Source organism: Carica papaya, chromosome 9 (genome assembly GCF_054855325.1).
Source record: "Carica papaya isolate Zhongbai chromosome 9, ASM5485532v1, whole genome shotgun sequence".
Lineage (NCBI taxonomy): Eukaryota > Viridiplantae > Streptophyta > Magnoliopsida > Brassicales > Caricaceae > Carica > Carica papaya.
In genome coordinates this window covers 11958990-11980374 of record NC_142317.1, presented here as the reverse complement: position 1 = coordinate 11980374, position 21385 = coordinate 11958990, and the positions used below count along the sequence as shown (strand labels likewise).

The window sequence follows — 21385 nt, the reverse complement described above, 5'->3', positions numbered from 1 at the left end:
CTCATGCCCATATGAACAGATCACCCACCGCACCTCTATTTTTATTGCTTTACTATGTAAGATACTCGTAATAACACTCTTATCACGTGATGAGCTTTAATTAAATGCACAAAAAATATTAAGAAAAATGCCCCGGCACCGTGACTCACGTTTGCAAATAAACCAGTGGACCGTCGCTCTGGTCCCACATAACGTTTAGTGTCTTGTCTGCAAAAAGAAGGGTGAAACACGATAATTTCCCAGAAGGTCATCCATACTAGCACTACTCTCGCCCAAAAATACTTAATTGCGGAGTTCTTGTGGGATCCAGTGAATTAGTGCTGGTATGATCACACCCATTCCATTTCGCGCTGTAAATACATATACCACTTCCCTTTCCTCCCTTTCCTGTCATTTTTTTCGTTGTGCGTTCACCCCGCACCTCTTATTCTAATTCTAATATCAAGCAAAATACCCTGGCGGCTTGACTCACGTTTAGATTAACGGTTCCCCCGCCGCACCTCATTTTTCGTTATTCTACTATGTAAGATGCTCATAATGAGACTCTTATAACGTGACGGACTATAAATGAATGCACGAAAATTATCTAAGCAAAATGTTCTGACGCCTCGACTCACGTTTGTAAATGAACTGATGGACCATGGTTTCGGTCGCGCATAATGTTTATTGCCACGTGTGCAAAAAAAATAGGTGCAACACGAGAACTTTTCAAAAGTTCAACCATCTTAGTACTACTCTCACCAAGGGACACTTAACTGTAGAGTTCTTATGGGATTCGGTGCATAGTGTTGGTCTGATCGCACCCGTCCCATTCTGCGTTATAAATGCATATGCCCCTTCTCCTTCCCTCCCCCATCCCGTCATTTGTTTCGCTGTATGCGCAGACCTCACCTCTGTTTCTTGTTCTAATATCAAGCAAAATGCCCTAGCCCTTCGACTTATGCCCATATGAACCGATCACCCGCTGCATCTCTACTTTCATTATTTTACTATCTAAGATACTCGTAAAAATACTCTTATCACGTGATGGGCTTTAATTGAAGGTACAAAAAATATTAAACAAAATGCCCCGGCGCCATGACTAACATTTGCGAATGAACCAATAAACCGTTGCTCCGATCCTGCGTAATGTTTAACACCCCATCTGATAAAAGAATGGTGCAACATGAAAACTTCTCATGAGATCACCCATCCTAGTACTACTCTCACCCAAACACGCTTAACTGGGAAGTTCTGATGGGATCTGGTGAATTAGTGCTGGTATCATCGCACCCATTTTATTTCGTGCTGCAAATGCATATACCCCTTCTCCTTCCCTCCCCCCTCCCGTCATTTGTTTCACTGTGCGCGCACACCTTACCTCTGCTTCTAGTTCTAATATCAAACAAAATGCCCTGGCGACTTGATTCATGCCCATAGAACGGATCACTCACTGCACCTCTGTTTTCGTTGTTCTACTATGTAAGATACTCATAATAATACTCTTATCACGTGATGGGCTTTAATTGAATGCATGAAAAATATTAAGCAAAATGCCCAGGTGCCGTGACTCACGTTTGCTAATGAACTGGCAGACCATCGCTCCGGTCCTTCGTAACGTTTAAGGCCCCGTCTACAAAAAGAATGGTGCAACACGAGGACTTTCTAGGAGGTCACCCATCCTAGTACAACTCTCGCCCAAAAATGCTTAACTGCGGAGTTCTGATGGGATCCGGCGAATTAGTGCTGGTATGATCGCACCCATTCTATTTCTCGCTGCAAATACATATACCCCTTCTCCTTCACTCCCCCCTATCATCATTTTTTTCGATGTGCGTGTACCCCATACCTCTACTTTTAATTCTAATATCAAACAAAATGCTTGGCGGTTCGACTCATGCTAAGATGAACGATCCATCTGTCGCACCTTATTTTTTGTTGTTCTATTATGTAAGATCTTTGTAATGAGACTCTTATAACGTGGTGGATTATAAATGAATGCACAAAAAATATTAAGCAAAATGCCTTGATGCCACGACTCATGTTTGCGAATGAACTGATAGACTCACTACTCTCACCAAATGACACTTAACTACAAAGTTCTTATGGGATTTGATTTATTAGAATTGGTCTGATCGCACCCGTCCCATTCCGCACTACAAATGCATGTACCCCTTCTCCTTCCCTCCCCCCTTTCGTCATTTGTTTCGTTGTATACGCAGACCTCACCTCTATTTCTTGTTTAATATCAAGCGAAATGCCTCGACACCTATACTTATGCCTGTATGAACGGATCGCCCACCATACCTATGTTTTTATTGTTCTACTATACAAGATACTCGTAATAACACTCTTATCACGTGATGGGCTTTAATTGAATGCATGAAAAATATTAAGCAAAATGCCCTAGCACCGTGACTCACGTTTAAGAATGAGCTGACGGACCGTCGCTCTGGTCCTACTTAACCTTTAACACCCTGTCTGCAAAAAGAATGGTGCAACACGAGGACTTCTAAGGAGGTCACCCATCCTAGTACTGCTCTCGCTCAAGCACGCTTAATTGTAGAGTTCTGATGAGATCCGGTGAATTAGTGCTGGTATGATCGTACCCGTTCCATTTCACGCTGCAAATACATATACCCCTTCTGCTTCCCTCCCCCCTCCTGTCATTTTTTTCATTGTGTGCGCACCCCGTACCTCTTATTCTAATTTTAATTTTAAGCAAAATGTCCTAGCAGCTCGACTCACACCCAGATGAAATGACCATCCACCGCACCACTTTTTTGTTGTTCTACTATGTAAAATGCTCGTAATGAGACTCTTATAACGTGGTGAACTATAAATAAATGCACAAAAAATATTAAGAAAAATGCTCTAATGCCGCGACTCACATTTGTGAATGAACTGATGGACCGTGGTTCCTTTCGTGCGTAACATTTATTGCCTCGTGTGCAACGAAATAGGTGCAACACGAGGACTTTCTAAGAGGTCAATCCATCTTAGAACTACTCTCACTAAAGGACACTTAACTGTAGAGTTTTTACGGGATTCAGAGCAATAGTGTTGGTCTGATAGCACCCGTCCCATTCTACACTACAAATTCATGTGCCTCTTCTCCTTCCCTCCCCCCTCCCGTCACTTGTTTTGCTGTACGCGCACACCTCACCTCTGTTTATAGTTCTAATATCAAGGAAAATGCCCTGACGCCTTGACTCGTGCCCATATAAACGGATCCCCACCGCACTTCTGTTTTCGTTGTTCTACTACGTAACATACTCGTAATAACACTCTTATCATGTGAAGGGCTTTAATTGAATGCACAAAAAATATTAAGCAAAATGCCCCGGAGCCATGACTCACGTTTGCGAATGAACCGGTGGACTGTTGCTCTGATCTCGCATAACATTTAACGCCCCATCTGCAAAAAGAAAGGTGCAACACGAGGACTTCCCAAGAGGTCACCCATCCTAGTACTACTCTCACCCAAACGCTCTTAACTGCGGAGTTCTGATGGGATACGATTAATTAGTGCTGGTATGATCGCATATGTTCTATTTCGCACTGCAAATACATGTACCCCTTCTCCTTCCCTCCCCCCTCCCGTCATTTTTTTCACTGTGCACGCACCCCGCACCTCTTCTTCTGATTCTAATTTCAAGCGAAATGCCTCGGCAGCTTAACTCACGCCTAGATGAAATGACCACCCGCTGCACCTCATTTTTCGTTATTCTACTATGTAAAATGCTCGTAATGAGACTCTTATAATGTAGTGGACTATAAATTAATATACGAAAAGTATTAAGCAAAATGTCCTAATGCCGCGATTCACGTCTGCGAATGAACTGACAGACCATGGTTCTTTTTGCGCTTAACGTTTATTACCTCGTGTGCAATAAAACAAGTGCAACACGAGAACTTTACAAGAGGTCAACCATCTAAAAACTACTCTCACCAAAGGACACTTAATTGCAGAGTTCTTATGGGATTCAGTGCAATATTGCTAGTGTGATAGCACCCGTCCCATTCTACACTACAAATACATGTGCCCTTTCTCCTTCCCTTGCTCCTCCCGTCATTTGTTTTGCTGTACGTGCACACCTCACCTTTGCTTTTAGTTCTAATATCAAGAGCACGCCTTGACTCATGTCGATATAAATAGATTGTCCGTCGCAACTCTGTTTTCGTTGTTCTACTATGTAAGATACTCATAATAACACTCTTATCATGTGATGGGCTTTAATTGAATGGAAAAAAACTATTAAGCAAAATACTCTGGCGCCGTGACTCATGTTTTCGAATGAACCGGCGAACTGTCGCTCTGGTCCCGCGTAATGTTTAACGCCTCGTCTGCAAAAAAAAGGGTACAACACGAGGACTTCTCAGGAGCTCACAAATCGTAATATTACTCTCACCAAAAAATGCTTAACTGCAGAGTTCTGATGGGATCCGGTGAATTAGTGCTGGTGTGATCGCAACCGTTCCAGTTCATGTCGTAAATACATATACCCCTTTTCCTCCCCTCATTTGTTTCGCTGTACTCGCACGCCTCAACTCTTCTTCTACTTCTAATATCAAGCGAATTGTTCTGGCGCCTCGACTCATGCCCATATGAACGGATCACCAGCCGCACCTCTATTTTTGTTGTTCTACAATGTAAGATACTCGTAATAACACTCTTATCACGTAATGAGCTTTAGTTGAATGACGAAAAATATTAAGCAAAATACCCTAGCGTTGTGACTCACGTTTGTGAATGACTTGGCAGACCGTCACTCCGGTCCCGCATAATGTTTAATGCCTCATCTGTAAAAGAATGGTGCAATACTAGGATTTCCCAGCAGGTCACTAATCCTAGTACTACTCTCGCCTGAGAACGCTTAATTATGAAGTTTTAATGAGATCTAGAGAACTAGTGCTGGTATGATTGCACCCTTTATTATTTGCGCCGCAAATACATATGTCACTTCTCCTTCCCTCTCCCTTCCCGTCATTTGTTTCACTATACGCAAACCTCACCTCTACTTCTAGTTCTAATATCAAGCAAAATATTCTGGCGCCTCGACTTATGCCCATATCAATGGATCGCCCGTCGCACCTCGTTTTTCCGTTGTTCTACTATTTAAGATGCTCGCAATGGTACTCTCATCACGTGATGGGCTTTAGTTGAATGTGCGAAAAATATTAAACAAAATAACCAAGCACCGTGACTCACGTTTGTGAATAAACCGGTGGACGTCGCTCCAGTCCTGCGTAACGTTTAACACCCCGTCTGCAAAAAGAACTGTGCAACATGAGAATTTCCCAAGAGGTAACCCATCCTAGTACTACTCTCGCCCAAGAACGCATAACTGTGGAGTTCTGATGGGATCTGCTGAACTAGTGCTGGTATGATCACACCCTTTCTATTTTGCGCCGCAAATACATATGCCCCTTCTTCTTTCCTCTCCCTTCCCGTCATTTGTTTCGTTGTGTGCGCACCTCACTTCTGCTTCTAGTTCTAATATCAAAAGAAATGCCCTAGTGTCTTTACCCATGCCCATATGAAGGGATCGCTCGCCGCATCTAAGTTTTTGTTGTTCTACTATTTAAGATGCTCGCAATGACACTCTCATCACTTGAGGGGCTTTAGTTGAATACGCAAAAAATCTTAAGCAAAATGCCCGGCGCTGTGGATCACATTTGTTAATGAACCGGCGGACCGTCGCTCCAGTCCTGCGTAATGTTTAATGCCCAGTCTGCAAAAAAAGGGGTGCAACTGAAGACTTCCCAGGAGGTTACCCATCCTAGTACTACTCACGCCCAAGCTCGTTTTTGTGCAAAGTTCTGATGGAATCCGATGAACTAGTGCTAGTCTAATCGCACCCTTTCTTGTTTGTGCCGCAAATACATATGCCCCTTCTCCTTCTCTCTCCCCTCCCGTCATTTATTTCGCTGTGCGTGCACCTTACCTCTGCTTCTAGTTCTAATATTAAGCGAAATGCCCCGGCGCCTCGACTCATGCCCATATGAGCGGATCGTCTGCCGCACCTCATTTTTCGTTGTTCTACTATCTAAGATGCTCGTAATGACACTCTCATCACGTGATTACAAGTATCTTACATAGTAGAACAACGAAAATAGAGGTGCGGCGAGCGAACCATTCATATAGGAATGAGTCGACACGCAGGGGCATTTCAGTTGATATTAGAACTAGAAGTAGAGGTGAGGTGTGTGTGTACAATGAAACAAATGACGGGAGGGGGGAGGGAAGGAGAAGGGGCACATTTGTAGTGCAGATTGGGACGGGTGCGATCAGACTAGCACTAATGTACTAAATCTCATAAGAACTCTGCAAATAAGTGTCCTTTGGTTAGATTAGCACTAAGATCGTTGACCTCTTGGAAAGTCCTCTTGTTATACCTATTTTTTTCCACACGAGAAAATAAACGTTATGCTCGATGCGAACAACACTCCGTCGGTTCATTCGCAAACGTGAGTCGCAGCGTCAGGACATTTTGCTTAATATTTTTCATGCATTCATTTATAGTCCACCATGTTATAAGAGTCTCATTACGAGAATCTTACATAGTAGAACAACAAAAAAAAGGTGCAGTGGGTAGTCCGTTCATCTGGGCATGAGTCAAGCCACCAGGGCATTTTTCTTGATATTAGAATTAGAAACAGAGGTCTGGGGTTCGCGTACAGTGAAACAAATGATGGGAGGGGGGAGGGAAGGAGAAGGGGTATATGTATTTGTAGTTCAAAATGGAACAGATGTGATCATATCAGCACTAATTCACCGGATCCATTCAGAACTCCGCAATTAAGCATTTTTTAGCGAGAGGAGTACTAGGATGGGTGACCTCTTTAGAAGTCCTAGTGTTGCACCATTCTTCTTATAGATGGGGCGTTAAACGTTACATGGGATCGGAGCGACGGTCCACCAGTTCATTCGTAAACATGAGTCACGGCGCCGGGGTATTTTGCTTAATATTTTTTGCGCATTCAATTAAAGTCCATCACGTGATAAGAGTGTCGTTGCGAATATCTTAAATAGTGGAATAACGAAAAACTAGGTGCGGTTGACGTTTTGTTCATATGGGCATGAGTCAAGGCGCCGGGGCATTTTGCTTGATATTAGAACTAAAAGCAGAGGTGAGGTGCGCGCATAGCGAAACAAATGACGGGAAGAGAGACAGACAGAAAAGAGGTATATGTATCTGCGGCACAAACCAAAACGTGTGCGATCATACCAGTACTAGTTCACCAGATCCCATCAGAACTACGCAGTTTAGTGTGCTTCGGCGAGAGTAGTACTAAGATGGGTGATCTCCTGGGAAGTCATCGTGTTGCACCCTTCTTTTTGCATATGAGGTATTAAACGTTATGCAGGATCGGAGCGACGATCCAACAGTTCATTCACAAACGTGAATCATGGCACCGAGATAGTTTTCTTAATATTTTTTGAGCATTCGATTAAAACCCATCACGTCATAAGAGTGTCTTTGCGAGCATCTTACATAGTAAAACAACGAAAACGAGGTGCGACCGGTGTTTCGTTCATATGGGCATGAGTCAAGGTGCCAACCACTTCGTTTCATATTAGAATTAGAAGCAGAGGTGAAATGCATGTAAAGCGAAACAAATGATAGGAAAGGAGAGGGAAGGAGAAGGGGTATAGGTATTTGGGGCACGAACTAGAGTGGCTGCGATCATACTAGTATTAATTCACCGGATCCCATCAGAACTCCGCAGTTAAGCGTGCTTGTGTGAGAGTAGTTCTAGGATGGATGACCTTTTAGGAAGTGCTCGTGTTGAACCCTTCGTTTTGCAGACGGGGCATTAAACATTACGCAAGACCAAAGCAAAGGTCTGCCGGTTCATTCGTAAATGTGAGTCACTACGCTAGGGCATTTTGCTTAATATTTTTCGTGCATTCAATTAAAGCCTATCACGTGATAAGAGTGTCATTACGAGCATTTTACATAGTAAAATAATGAAAAATGAGATGCAGCGCAATCCGTTCATATGGGCGTGAGTCGAGGCACCGGGGCATTTTACTTGATATGATAAATAGAAGTAGAGGTGAGGTGCGTGGAGAGCGAAACAAATGACGAACGGGGAGAGGGAAGGAGAAGGGGTATATGTATTTACGGCGCAAATTAAAATTGGTGCAATCATACCAGCACTAGTTTATCAGATCCCATCAGAACTCCGCAGTTAAGCGTGCTTGGGTGAAAGTAGCATTAGGATGGGTGACCTCCTTGGAAGTCCTCCTGTGACACCCTTCGTTTTGCAGACGGGGCATTAAACGTTACGTGGGACCGGAGTGACGGTCTGACGGTTCGTTCGCAAACGTGAGGTGCGTGCACAGCGAACAAATGACGGGAGGGAAGAGAGAAGGAGAAGGGGCATATGTATTTGCGGCAAAAACAAGAAAGGGGGAGATCATACCAGCACTAGTTCACCGGATCCCATCAGAACTCCGCAGTTAAGCGGGCTTGGGCGAGAGTAATACTAGGATGGGTGACCTCCTGCGAATTCCTCATGTTGTATCCTTCTTTTTGCAGAGTAGGCGTTAAACATTATGCGGGACTGGGGCGACGGTTCGCCGGTTCATTCGTAAACAAGAGTCACAGCGCCGGGGCATTTTTCATAATATTTTTCACGCATTCAACTGAAGCCAATCACGTGATGAGAGTGCCATTACAAGCATCTTACATAGTAGAACAACAAAAAACGAGGTGCGATGGGTGATCCGTTCATATGGGCATGAGTCGAGGCGCCGGGCACTTCATTTGATATTAGAATTAGAAGCAGAGGTGAAATGCATGTAAAGCAAAACAAATGACAGGAAGGGAGAGGGAAGGAGGAGAATAGGTATTTGGGGCACGAACTAGAGTGTCTGCGATCATACTAGCATTAGTTCATCGGATCCCATCAGAACTCCGTAGTTAAGCATGCTTGTGTGAGGGTAGTTCTAGGATGGGTGACCTTTTGGGAAGTGCTCGTGTTGAACCCTTCTTTTTGCAGACACGGCATTAAACATTACGCGGGACTGGAGCAAAGGTCTGCCAGTTCATTTGCAAATGTAAGTCACGGTGTCGGGGCATTTTGCTTAATATTTTTTGTGCATTTAATTAAAGCCTATCACGTGATAAGAGTGTCATTGCGAGCATCTTACATAGTAAAATAATGAAAAACGAGATGCAGCGCGATCCGTTCATATGGGCGTGAGTCGAGGCACCGGGGCATTGTACTTGATATGATAATTAGAAGCAGAGGTGAGGTGCGTGGAGAGGGAAACAAATGACGAAAGGGGAGAGGGAAGGAGAAGGGGTATTTGTAGTTACGGTGCAAATTAAAATTGGTGCGATCATACCAGCACTAGTTCATCAAATCCCATCAGAACTCTGCAGTTAAGCGTGCTTAGGCGAGAGTAGAACTAGGATGGGTGACCTCCTTGGAAGTCCTCGTGTTATACCCTTCTTTTTGTAGATGGGGCATTAAATGTTACGTGGTACCGGAGCGACGGTCTAACGATTCATTCGCAAACGTGAGTCACAGCATCGGAGAATTTTGCTTAATATTTTTCGCGCATTCAATTAAACCCCTTTACATGATAAGAGTGTCATTGCGAGTATCTCACATAGTAGAACAACAAAAATTGAGATGCGGCAGGCGATCCTTTCATATGGGCATGAGTTGAGGCGTGGGGCATTTCGCTTGATATTAGAACTAGAAGAAGAGGTGAGGTGCGTGCACAGCAAAAAAATGAAGGGAGGGGAGAGAGAAGGAGAAAGGGCATATGTATTTGCGGCAAAAACAAGAAAGGGTGAGATCATACCAGCACTAGTTCACCAGATCCTATCAGAACTTCGCAGTTAAGCGGGCTTGGGCGAGAGTAGTACTAGGATGGGTGACCTCATGCGAATTCCTCATATTGCATCCTTCTTTTTGCATAGTACGCGTTAAACATTATGCAGGACTGGAGCGATGGTCCGCCGGTTCATTTGCAAACAAGAGTCACAGTGCCGAGGCATTTTGCGTAATATTTTTCGCGCATTCAACTGAAGCCAATCGCGTCATGAGAGTGTCATTACGAGTATCTTACATAGTAGAACAACAAAAAACGAGGTGTGGCGGGTGATCCGTTCATATGGGCATGAGTCGAGGCATCGGGGCATTTCACTTGATATTAGAACTAGAAGCAGAGGTGAGGTGCGTGCACAGCAAAACAAATGACGGGTGGGGAGAGAGAATGAGAAGAGGCATATGTATTTACGGTGCAAACAAGAAAGGGTGCGATCGTACCAGCACTAGTTCACCGGATCCCATCAGAAATCTGCAAAAAAACGTGTCTGGGCATGAGTAGTAATAGGATGGATGACCTCCTGGGAAGTCTTCGTGTTGCACCCTTCTTTTTGCAGACAAGGCATTAAACGTTACGCGGGATCGGAGTGTTGATCTGTCGTTTCATTTGCAAACGTGATCAGAGCACCGGGGCATTTTGCTAAATATTATTCGTGCATTCAATTATAGCCCACCACATGATAAAAGTGTTATTACGAGTATCTTACATAGTTGAACAACGAAAAGAGAGGTGCGGCAGGCGATCCGTTCATCTGGGCGTGGCCGGGACATTTTGCTTGATATTAAAACTAGAAACAGATTGAGGTGTGCATGTACAATGATACAAATGATTGGGGGGGGGGAGGCGAAGGGGCAAATGCATTTGTAGCGGGGAATGGGAGGGGCGCGATCAGTCCAGCACTAATGCACTGAATCCCATAAGAACTCTGCAGTTAAGTGTCCTTAGAATCCCACTGAATTCTCGTGCTGCACCTGTCTTTTCTCGGATGGAGCATTAAATATTATGCACGACCGAAGACGCGGTCCATTGATTCATTCGCCGGTATAAGTCTCGGCACCATGGCATTTTGCTTAATATTTTTTGTGCATTCATTTATAGTCCACCATGTGATAAGAGTGTCATTATGAGTAGCTTACATAGTAGAATAATAAAAAATGAGGTATGGCAGACAGTCTGTTCATTTGGGCATGAGTCGAGCCGCCGGGGTATTTCGCTTGATATTAGAATTAGAAGCAGAGGTGCAGGATGCGCGCACAATAAAAAAAATGACGAGAGGCTGGAGGAATAGAACAGGGGTATATCTAGTTGCAGCGCAAAATGGAATGAGTACAATCATACCAGCACTAATTCACCGGATCCCATCAGAACTCCGCAGTTAAGCATTTTTCGGCGAGAGTAGAACTAGGATGGGTGACCTCCTGGGAAGTCCTTGTGTTGCACCCTTCTTTTTTCAGGCGGGGCGTTAAACGTTATGCGGGACCGGAGCTACAGTCTGCCAGTTCATTTGCAAATGTGAGTTACGGCGCCGAGGCATTTTTCTTAATATTCTTCATGCATTTAATTAAAGTCCATCACAGGATAAGAGTGTTATTACTAGTATCTTACATAATAGAACAACGAAAATAGTGGTGTAGCGGGCGATCCATTCATATGGGCATGAGTCGAGGCGACGGGGCATTTCACTTGATATTAGAACTAGAAGCAGAGATGAGGTGTGCGCGCACAGCGAAATAAATGACGGGAGGGGGGAGGGAAGGAGATGAGGCAGATGCACTTATAGCGCATAACTGGATTGGTGCGATAATTCCAGCACTAATGCACCAAATCCCATAAGAACTCAGTAGTTAAGTGTCCTTGGGTGAGAGTAGCACTAAGATGGTTGACCTCTTGGAAAGTCCTCGTGTTGCACCTCTTTTTGTGCGCATGAGGAAATAAATGTTACGTGCGACCAGAACAACAGTCCATCAGGTCATTCGCAAACGTGAGTCGTGGTGTCAGGGCATTTTGTTTAATATTTTTTGTGCATTCATTTATATTCTACAACATGATAAGAGAGTCATTACGAGCATCTTACATAGCATAACTACAAAAAATGAGGTGCGACAGGTGGTCCGTTCATCTGGGTGTGAGTCGAGCCGCCGGGGAATTTCGCTTGATATTAGTATTAGAAGCAGAGGTGTAGGTTGCGCGCACAGCGAGAAAAATAACGAAAGGGGGGAGGGAAGGAGAAGAGCTATATCTATTTGTAGCGCGAAATGGAATGGGTGCGATCATACGAGCACTAATTGGTCAGACCCCATCAGAACTCCGCAGTTAAGCATTTTTGGGCGAGAGTAGTAATAGGATGGGTAACCTCCTAGGAAGTCCTCGTGTTGTGGGTTCCGGTGAATTAGTGCTAGTATGATCGCACCCGTTCCTTGTCGCGCTGCAAATATATATACCCCTTCTCCTTCCTTCCCCACTCTCGTCATTTTTCTTGCTGTGCGCACACCTTGCACCTCTGCTACTAATTCTAATATCAAACAAAATACCCCGGCAGCTCGACTCACACCCAGATGAAATGAATGCACGAAAAAAATTAAGCAAAATACCTTAATATCGGGACTCACATTTGCAAATGAATTGACGGACCGTGGTTCTGATCGCACGTAACGTTTAATGCCTCGTATGCAAAAAAATAGGTGTAACACGAGGACTTTTCAAAAGGTCCACAATCTTAGTACTACTCTCACCAAAGGACACTTAACTGTAGAGTTCTTATGGGATTCAGTGCATTAGTGTTGGTCTGATCGCACCCGTCCCATTCCGCACTACAAATACATGTGCCCCTTCTCCTTCCCTCCCCTCTCCAGTCATTTATTTCATTGTACGCGCACCCCTCACCTCTGCTTCTAGTTCTAATATCAAGAAAAATGCCCCAGTGCCTCGACTCATGCCCATATGAACATATTGCCCGCCGCACTTCTATTTTTGTTGTTCTATTATGTAAGATAATCGTAATAACACTCTTATAATGTGATGGGCTTTAATTGTATGCATAAAAAGTATTAGGAAAAATGCCCCAGCGCTGTGACTCACGTTTGTGAATGAATCGGCAGACCGTCGCTCCAGTCCCGCACAACATTTAACGCCCCGTCTGCAAAAAGAAGGGTGCAACACGAGGACTTCTCAGGAAGTCACCCATCCTAGTACTACTCTCGCCCAAAAACACTTAATTACGGAGTTCTGATGGGATTCGGTGAATTAGTGTTGGTATGATCGCACATATTTTATTTTGCGCTGCAAATACATATACTCCTTCTCCTTCCCTCCCCCCTCCCGTCATTTTTTTTACTGTGCGCGCACCTCGCATCTCTACTTCTAATTTTAATATCAAGTGAAATACCCTGGCGGCTCAACTCACGCCCAGATGAACGGATCGTCTGCCGGACCTCATTTTTTATTATTCTACTCTGTAACCTACTCGTAATGACATTCTTATCATGTGGTGGACTATAAACGAATGGCGCCAAAACTCACGCTAGCGAATGAACCAGTGGACTGCGTCTCCTGTCGTGCGTAATGCTTAATGCTCCATCTGAAAAAAGACAGGTGCAACACAAGGATTCAATGGGATTCAAAGGACACTTAACTGTATAGTTCTTATGGGATTCAGTGCATTAGTGCTGGACTGATCGCGCCCGTCCCATTCCCCGCTACAAATGCATGTGCTCATTCGCCTTCCCTTCCCCCTCCAACCATTTGTATCACTGCACACACACACCTCATCTCTATTTCTAGTTTTAATATCAAGCAAAATACCCCGGCCATGCCCAGATGAACAGATCACCCGCTGCGCCTCTGTTTTCATTATTGTACTATATAAGATGCTCGTAATAACACTCTTATCACGTTGTGGGATATAATTGAATGCACGAAAAATATTAAGCAAAATGCTTCGGCGACATGATTCACGTTTGTGAACAAACCAGTAGGCTATCGCTCCGGTCCTGCGTAATGTTTACCACCCCGTCTACAAAAAGAAGAATGCAACATGAGGATTTCCCAAGAGGTCACCCATCCTAGTACTACTCCCACCCAAGCACGCTTAATTGTGGAGTTTTGATGGGATCCAGTGAATTAGTGCTGGTATGATCACACCAATTTTAGTTTGTATACCCCTTCTACTTTACTCTCCCCTCGCATCATTTGTTTCGCTGTGCGCGCACCTCACCTCTGTTTCTAGTTCTAATATCAACCGAAATGCCCCAGCGCCTCGACTCATGCCCATATGAACAGAACGCTCGCCGCACCATATTTTTTGTTTTTCTACTATGTAAGATGCTCGCAATGACACTCTCATCACATGATGGGCTTTAGTTGAATGGGCAAAAAATATTAAGCAAAATGCCTCAGCACTGTGACTCACATTTGCGAATGAATCAGTGCACCGTCGCTCTAGTCTCGCGTAACGTTTAACGCCCCGTCTAAAAAAAGAATGGTGCAACACGAGAACTTCCTAGAAGGTCACCCATCTTATTACTACTCTCCCCCAAGCACGCTTAACTGCGGAGTTCTGATAGGATCCGGTGAACTAGTGTTTGTATGATTGCACCATTTTTTGTTTTCACCGCAAATACATATGCCCCTTCTCCTTCCCTCTCCCCTCCTGTAATTTGTTTCGCTATGCACGCACCTCACCTTTGCTTCTGGTTCTAATATCCAGCGAAATGCCCCGACGCCTCTACTCATGCCCATCTTATCAGATCGCCCGCGCACCTCGGTTTTTGTTGTTCTACAATTTAAGAAACTCACAATGATAATCGTATCACGTGATGGGATTTAATTGAATACGCGAAAAATTTTAAGCAAAATGTCCCGGTGCCGTGACTCACGTTTGCAAATGCAACGCTGGACCGTCGCTTTGGTCCCACGTAACATTTAATGCCCCGTCTGCAAAAAAAAGGATGCAACACGAAGACCTCTTAAGAGGTCACCCATCATAGTACTACTCTCGCCCAAGCATGCATAAATTTGGAGTTTTAATGGGATCCGGTGAACTAGTGCTGGTTTGATCACACCCTTTCTTGTTTGCACTGCAAGTACATATGCCCCTTCTCCTTCCCTTTCCCCTCCCGTCATTTGTTTTATCGTGCGCACACCGCACCTCTACTTCTAGTTCTAATATCAAGCGAAATTTTTTGACAGATGCCCAAATGAATGGATCGCCCGTCGTACCTCTGTTTTCATTGTTCTACTAATTAAGATGTTCGTAATGATACTCTTATCATGTGGTGGACTATAAATGAATGCACTAAAAATATAAACAAAATGCCTTCACACCACGACTCATGCTGGCGAATGAACTGGTAGACCACGGCTCCCTATCGCGCGTAACGTTTAACGCTATGTTTGTAAAAAGACAGGTGCAACACAAGGACTTCCAAGGAGGTCACCAATCCTAGTACTACTCTCGCCCAAGCACCCATAACAGTGGAGTTCTAATGGGATCTGGTGCATTAGTGCTTGTATGATCGCACTAGTTTCATTTTGCGCTTTAAATACATATACCCCTTCTCCTTCCCTCTTCCCTCCCGTTATTTGTTTTGCTGTGCGTGCCCACCGCACGTCTATTTCTAGTTCTAATATCAACTGAAATGCTCTGGTGCCTCGACTGACGCCTAGATGAACGAACTGCCTGCCGCACCTGTATTTTTGTTATCTTATTATGTAAGATGCGCTCAACTCATGCCCAGATGAACAGACCGCTCGCTACACCTCTGTTTTCGTTGTTCTACTTTGTAAGATACTCGTAAAAACAATCTTATCATGTGGTGAACTATAAATGAATGCACAAAAAATATTAACAAAGATATCCCGGTGTCGCGACTCACGTTTGCGAATGAACCTGCAGACCATAGATCCGGTCCTGTGTAACGTTTACTGCCCCGTCTGCAAAAAGATGGGTACAACGCGAGGCCTTTCCAGGAGGTCACCCATCTAAGTACTACTCTCGTCCAAGCACGCTTAACTGCGGAGTTCTGATGGGATCTTGTGAATTAGTGCTAGTATGATTGCACCACTTCCAATTCTACGCTGCAAATACATATACCCCTTCTCATTCCCTCACACCTCCCGTCATTTATTTTACTCTGCGGCAGACTGTGGCTCCGATCGCGCGTAATGTTTGATGCCCCGTCTGCAAAAAGACAAGTGCAACACGAGAACTTCCCAGGAGATCACCCATCCTAGTACTGCTCTCGCCCAAGCATGCTTAACTATGGAGTTCGATGATCCAGTATATTATTGTTAGTATGATTGTACCCCTTCTCCTTCCCTCTCCCCACCCGTCATTTGTTTCACTGAACGCGCACACTGAACCTCTGTTTATAGTTCTAATAGCAAGCGAAATGCCCCGACTCATGCCCAGAAGAAAGGATTGCCAGCCGTACCTCATTTTTCTTTATTCTACTATGTAAGATGCTTGTAATGACACTCTTATCACGTAGTAGACTATAAATGAATGCACGTAAAAATAGTAAGCAAAATTTTCTGGTGATGAGACTCAAGTCGGTGGATTGTGGCTCTGATCACGTGTATTGTTTTACGCCTTGTTTGCAGAAAGACAGTGCAACACGAGGACTTCTCAGGAGGTTACTGATCCTAGTACTACTCTCGCCCAAGCATGCTTAACTACATAGTTCGATGGGATCCGATGCATTAGTGCTGGTACGATCGCACCCCTTCTATTCCGCATTGCAAATATATATACCCCTTCTCCTTTCCTCCCCTCTCCCATAATTTTTTTTGCTATGTGCGCACATTGTAACTCTGTTTCTAGTTCTAATATCAAGCAAATTGCCCTAGCACCTCGACTCATGCCCAGATTAAAGGACCACCTGCCATACCTTTTTTTTTCGTTGTTCTACTATGTAAGATACTCATAATGACTCTCTTATCACGTGGTGGAATATAAATGAGTGCACAAAAAAAAGTAAGCAAAATGCCCCGACGCGACGACTCATGCCTGCAAAGGAACCAGTGGACTATGGCTCTGGTCGCGCGTAACGTTTAACACCCTATCCGCAAAAAGACAGGTACAACACAAGCACTTCCTAGGAGGTCACTCTTCCTAGTACTACTTTCGCCCAAACACGCTTAACTGTAGAGTTATGATGGGATACGATGCATTAGTGCTAGTATGATACTACCCGTCCTATTTCGCACTTCAAATACATATACCCCTTATCTTTCCCTCCCCCCTCCCATCATTTGTTTCGCTCTGCGTGGACACCGCACCTCTACTGCTAGTTGTAATATTAAGTAAAATGCCCTGTTGCCTTGACTCACGCCCAGATGAACGGATCGCCCGCCACACCTCTGTTTTGGTTGTTTTATTATTTAAGATACTCATAATGACACTCTTATCACGTGATGGACTATAAATGGATGCATGAAAATATTAAGAAAAATGCTCTAGTGCCGCGGCTCACGACGGCGAATGAACCAGTGGACCGTGTCTCAGGTTACACGTAATATTTAACACCTTGCCTGCAAAAAAGACGGGTCCAACATGAGAACTTCCCAAGAGATCACCTATCCTAGTACTACTCTCGCCCAAGCACACTTAACTACGGAGTTCTGATGGGATCTAGTGCATTAGTGCTGGTATGATCGCACCCGTTTCATTTCGCGCTGCAAATACATACACTCCTTCTCCTTCCCTCATCCCTCTCCTCATTTGTTTCCTTGTGCGTGCACACTGCACCTCTGCTTCTCATTCTAATATCAAGTAAAATGCGTCGGCGCCTTGACTCAAATTTGTGAATAAATCAGCAGACCATAATTCCAGTCACGCGTAATGTCGAACGCCCCATCTGAAAAAAAATGGGTGCAACACAAGGACTTCTTAGGAGTTCACCACTCCTAGTACTACACTCCCCCAAGCACACTAAATTGCAGAGATCTAATGGGATCCGGTGCATTAGTGCTGGTATGATTGCAACCGTTTCATTCCGCACTACAAGAACATACACTCTTTCTCCTTCCCTCCCCCCTCCCGTCATTTGTTTCCTTGTGCGTGCACACTGAACTTCTCCTTCTTGCTCTATATCAAGTAAAATGCCCCAACGCCTTGACTCACATTTGGGAATAAACCAGCGACCATAGTTCCAGTTGCTCGTAATGTCAAACGCCCCATCTGCAAAAAAATGGGTGCAATAAGAGGACTTCCCAGGAGATCACCCATCCTAGTACTACTCTCACCGAAGCACACTTAACTGTGGTGTTCTGATGGGATTCGGTGCATTAGTACTGGTATGATCGCACCAATTTCATTTTGCACTGCAAATACATACACTCATTCTCCTTCCCTCCCCCCTCCTGTTATTTGTTACCTTGTGCGTGCATAATGCACCTCTGCTTCTCGTTCTAATATTAAGCAAAATGCCCTAGCACCTTGACTCACATTTGCGAATAAATGAGCGAGCCATAGTTACAGTTAGGCATAACGTCGAACGTCCCATCTTTAAAAAAAGGGTCCAACACGAGGCCTTCCCAAGAGGTCACCCATCCTAGTACTACTCTCGCCCAACCACACTTAACTGCAGAGTTCTAATAGGATCCGGAGCATTAATGCTGGTATGATCGCACCCATTTTATTCCGCGCTGCAAATACATACACTCCCTCTCCTTGCCTCCCCCTCCCGTCATTTGTTTCCTTGTGCGTGCATGCTGCACCTCTGCTTCTCATTCTAATATCAAGTAAAGTACTCTAGTACTTTGACTCATATTTGCGAATAAACCAGCGGACCATAGTTCCAGTCGCGCGTAACGTTCATCGCCCAATCTATAAAAAAATCAGTGTAACATGAGAACTTTCTAGAATATCACCCATCCAAGTACTACTATCGCCCAAGCACACTTAACTACGGAGTTAATATGGAATCTGGTGCATAGGTGCTGATATGATCACACTCATTTCAATTCGCGCTCCAAATACATACACTCCTTCTCCTTCCCTCCTCCCGTCATTTATTTCCTTGTGCGTGCACACTTCACCTCTGTTTCTCGTTCTAATATCAAGTAAAATACTCTAGCGCCTTAACTCACATTTGTGAATAAACCATTGGACCATAGTTCCAGTCGCGTGTAACGTCGATCGCCCAATCAGAAAATAAATAAGTGCAATATGAGAATTTCCTAGGAGGTCACCCATCTTATTACTACTCTCGCCCAAGTACACTTAAATGCGAGTTCTGATAGGATCCGGTGAATTAGTGCTGGTATGATCGCACCCGCTTCATTCCGCGCTGCAAATACATACACTCCTTCTCCATCCCTCCCCCTCCCGTCATTTGTTTCCTTGTGCATGCACACTGCTCCTTTGCTTCTCGTTCAAATATCAAGTAAAATGCTCTGGCACCTTGACTCACATTTGCGAATAAACCAGCAGACCATAGTTCCAGTCACGCGGAACGTCAAATGCTCTATCTTCAAAAAAAAGGGTGCAACACGAGTACTTCCCAGGAGGTCACCAATCCTAGTACTACTCTCCCCCAAGCACACTTAACTACGAAGTTCTGATTGAATCCGGTGCATAAGTGCTAGTATGATCGCACCGCATTGATTCTGCATTGCAAATACATACACTCCTTCTCCTTCCCTCCCCCCTCCTGTCATCTGTTTTTCTGTGCATGCACATTGCACCTCTACTTCTTGTTCTTATATCAAGTATAATGCCCCAGCTCCTTGACTCATATTTGCGAGTAAACCAGTGGACCATAGTTCCAGTCGAGCGTAACGTTGAATGCCCCATCTGCAAAAAAATTAGTGAAAAACGAGGACCTCCTAAGAGGTCACTCGTCCTAGTACTGCACTTGCCGAAGCACAGTTAACTGTAGAGTTCTAATGGGATCCGGTGCCTTAGTGATGGTATGATCGCACCCTTTTGATTCCGCACTCCAAATACATAAACTCCTTCTCCTTCCCTCCCCCCTCCCGTTATTTGTTTCCTTGTGCATGCACACTGCACCTTTACTTCTCGTTCTAATATCAAGTAAAATGCCATGGCACCTTGACTCACATTTGCGAATAAACCAGTGGACCATAGTTCCACTCGTGCGTAACGTCGAATGCCCAATCTGTAAAAAAAGAGGTGCAACACGAGGACTTCCCAGGAGATCACCTATCCTAGTACTACTTTCGCCCAAACACAATTAACTGCGGAGTTTTGATGGGATCCGGTGCATTACTACTGGTATGATCGCACTCGTTTCATCACGCACTGCAAATAGATATACTCTTTTTCCACGCCCCCTTCCGTTATTTGTTTTCTTATGCGTGCACACTGTACCTCTGCTTCTCATTCTAATATCAAGTAAAATGCCCGGGCGCCTTGACTAACATTTACGAATAAACCAGCGGACCATAGTTCCAGTGAGCGTAATGTCGAACGCCCCATTAGAAAAAAAAAGGTGCAACATGAGGACTTCCTAGGAGGTCACCTATCCTAGTACTTCTCTCGGCCAAGCACACTTCACTGCGGAGTTCTGATGGGATCCGGTGCATTAGTGCGGGTAGAATCGCACTCGTTTAATTCTGCACTGTAAATACATACACGCCTTCTCCTTCCCTCCCAACTGCCGTCATTTGTTTCCTTGTTCGTGTACATTGCACCTCTGTTTCTCGTTCTAATATCAAGTAAAATGCCCCGGTGCCTTGACTCACATTTGCGAATAAACTAGCGGACCCTAGTTCCAATCGCGTGTATCGTCAAATACCCGGTCTGCAAAAAAATGGGTACAACACGAAAACTTCTCAGGAGGTCACCCATCCTAGTACTACTCTCGCCCAAGCAAACTTAACTACAAGTTCTGATGGGTTTCAGTGCATTAGTGCTGGTATGATTGCACCCATTTGATTCCGCGCTATAAATACATACACTCCTTCGCCATCCCTCCCCTCCCGTCATTCGTTTCCTTGTGCGTGTACACTGCACCTCTTCTTCTCGTTCTAATATCAAGTAAAATGCCCCGGCGCCTTGACTCACATTTACAAATAAACCAGCAGACTATAGTTATAGTCCTGCATAAAGTCGAACGCTCCATCTGTAAAAAAATGAGTTCAACACGAGGACTTCCCAAGAGGTCACCCATCCTAGTACTACTTTCGCCTAAGCAAAATTAACTGCAGAAATCTGATGGGATCCGATGCATTAGTGCTAGTATGATTGCATCCGTTTCATTTCGCGCTGTAAATACATACACTCCCTCTCCTTCCCTCCCCCTCCCGTCATTTCCTTGTGCGTGCACACTGCACCTCTGATTGTCATTCTAATATCAATTAAAATACTCTGGCACCTTGACTCACATTTGCGAATAAACCAATAGACTATAGTTCCAATCGCGTGTAACGTCGATTGCCCAACCTGCAAATAAATCGGTGCAATATGAGAATTTCCCAAGAGGTCACCCATCTTACTACTACTCTCACCCAGGTACACTTAAATGCGAGTTCTGATAGGATTCAGTGAATTAGTGCTGGTATGATCGCACCCGCTTCATTCCGCGCTGT

At 44.5% G+C, this 21385-nt stretch overlaps 18 pseudogenes; 3 read left to right on the top strand and 15 right to left on the bottom strand.

Annotated features, from left to right (window-relative positions):
- Positions 1 to 1155: 1155 nt before the first annotated feature.
- On the bottom strand, positions 1156 to 1274 carry LOC148239972 (5S ribosomal RNA; annotated as a pseudogene).
- A 349-nt stretch (positions 1275 to 1623) lies between these two features.
- On the bottom strand, positions 1624 to 1742 carry LOC148239971 (5S ribosomal RNA; annotated as a pseudogene).
- A 729-nt stretch (positions 1743 to 2471) lies between these two features.
- LOC148239970 (5S ribosomal RNA) lies at positions 2472 to 2590 on the bottom strand (annotated as a pseudogene).
- An 818-nt stretch (positions 2591 to 3408) lies between these two features.
- Positions 3409 to 3527, bottom strand: LOC148239969 (5S ribosomal RNA; annotated as a pseudogene).
- Positions 3528 to 8398: 4871 nt separating this feature from the next.
- On the top strand, positions 8399 to 8517 carry LOC148239968 (5S ribosomal RNA; annotated as a pseudogene).
- Positions 8518 to 9791: 1274 nt separating this feature from the next.
- LOC148239967 (5S ribosomal RNA) lies at positions 9792 to 9910 on the top strand (annotated as a pseudogene).
- A 1246-nt stretch (positions 9911 to 11156) lies between these two features.
- Positions 11157 to 11275, top strand: LOC148239966 (5S ribosomal RNA; annotated as a pseudogene).
- A 1704-nt stretch (positions 11276 to 12979) lies between these two features.
- On the bottom strand, positions 12980 to 13098 carry LOC148239965 (5S ribosomal RNA; annotated as a pseudogene).
- A 757-nt stretch (positions 13099 to 13855) lies between these two features.
- Positions 13856 to 13974, bottom strand: LOC148239964 (5S ribosomal RNA; annotated as a pseudogene).
- Positions 13975 to 14309: 335 nt separating this feature from the next.
- LOC148239963 (5S ribosomal RNA) lies at positions 14310 to 14428 on the bottom strand (annotated as a pseudogene).
- A 1346-nt stretch (positions 14429 to 15774) lies between these two features.
- LOC148239962 (5S ribosomal RNA) lies at positions 15775 to 15893 on the bottom strand (annotated as a pseudogene).
- Positions 15894 to 17374: 1481 nt separating this feature from the next.
- Positions 17375 to 17493, bottom strand: LOC148239961 (5S ribosomal RNA; annotated as a pseudogene).
- Positions 17494 to 18022: 529 nt separating this feature from the next.
- LOC148239960 (5S ribosomal RNA) lies at positions 18023 to 18141 on the bottom strand (annotated as a pseudogene).
- Positions 18142 to 18346: 205 nt separating this feature from the next.
- On the bottom strand, positions 18347 to 18465 carry LOC148239959 (5S ribosomal RNA; annotated as a pseudogene).
- Positions 18466 to 19314: 849 nt separating this feature from the next.
- Positions 19315 to 19433, bottom strand: LOC148239958 (5S ribosomal RNA; annotated as a pseudogene).
- A 531-nt stretch (positions 19434 to 19964) lies between these two features.
- Positions 19965 to 20083, bottom strand: LOC148239957 (5S ribosomal RNA; annotated as a pseudogene).
- A 200-nt stretch (positions 20084 to 20283) lies between these two features.
- LOC148239956 (5S ribosomal RNA) lies at positions 20284 to 20402 on the bottom strand (annotated as a pseudogene).
- Positions 20403 to 20608: 206 nt separating this feature from the next.
- LOC148239955 (5S ribosomal RNA) lies at positions 20609 to 20726 on the bottom strand (annotated as a pseudogene).
- Between the last annotated feature and the right edge of the window lie 659 nt (positions 20727 to 21385).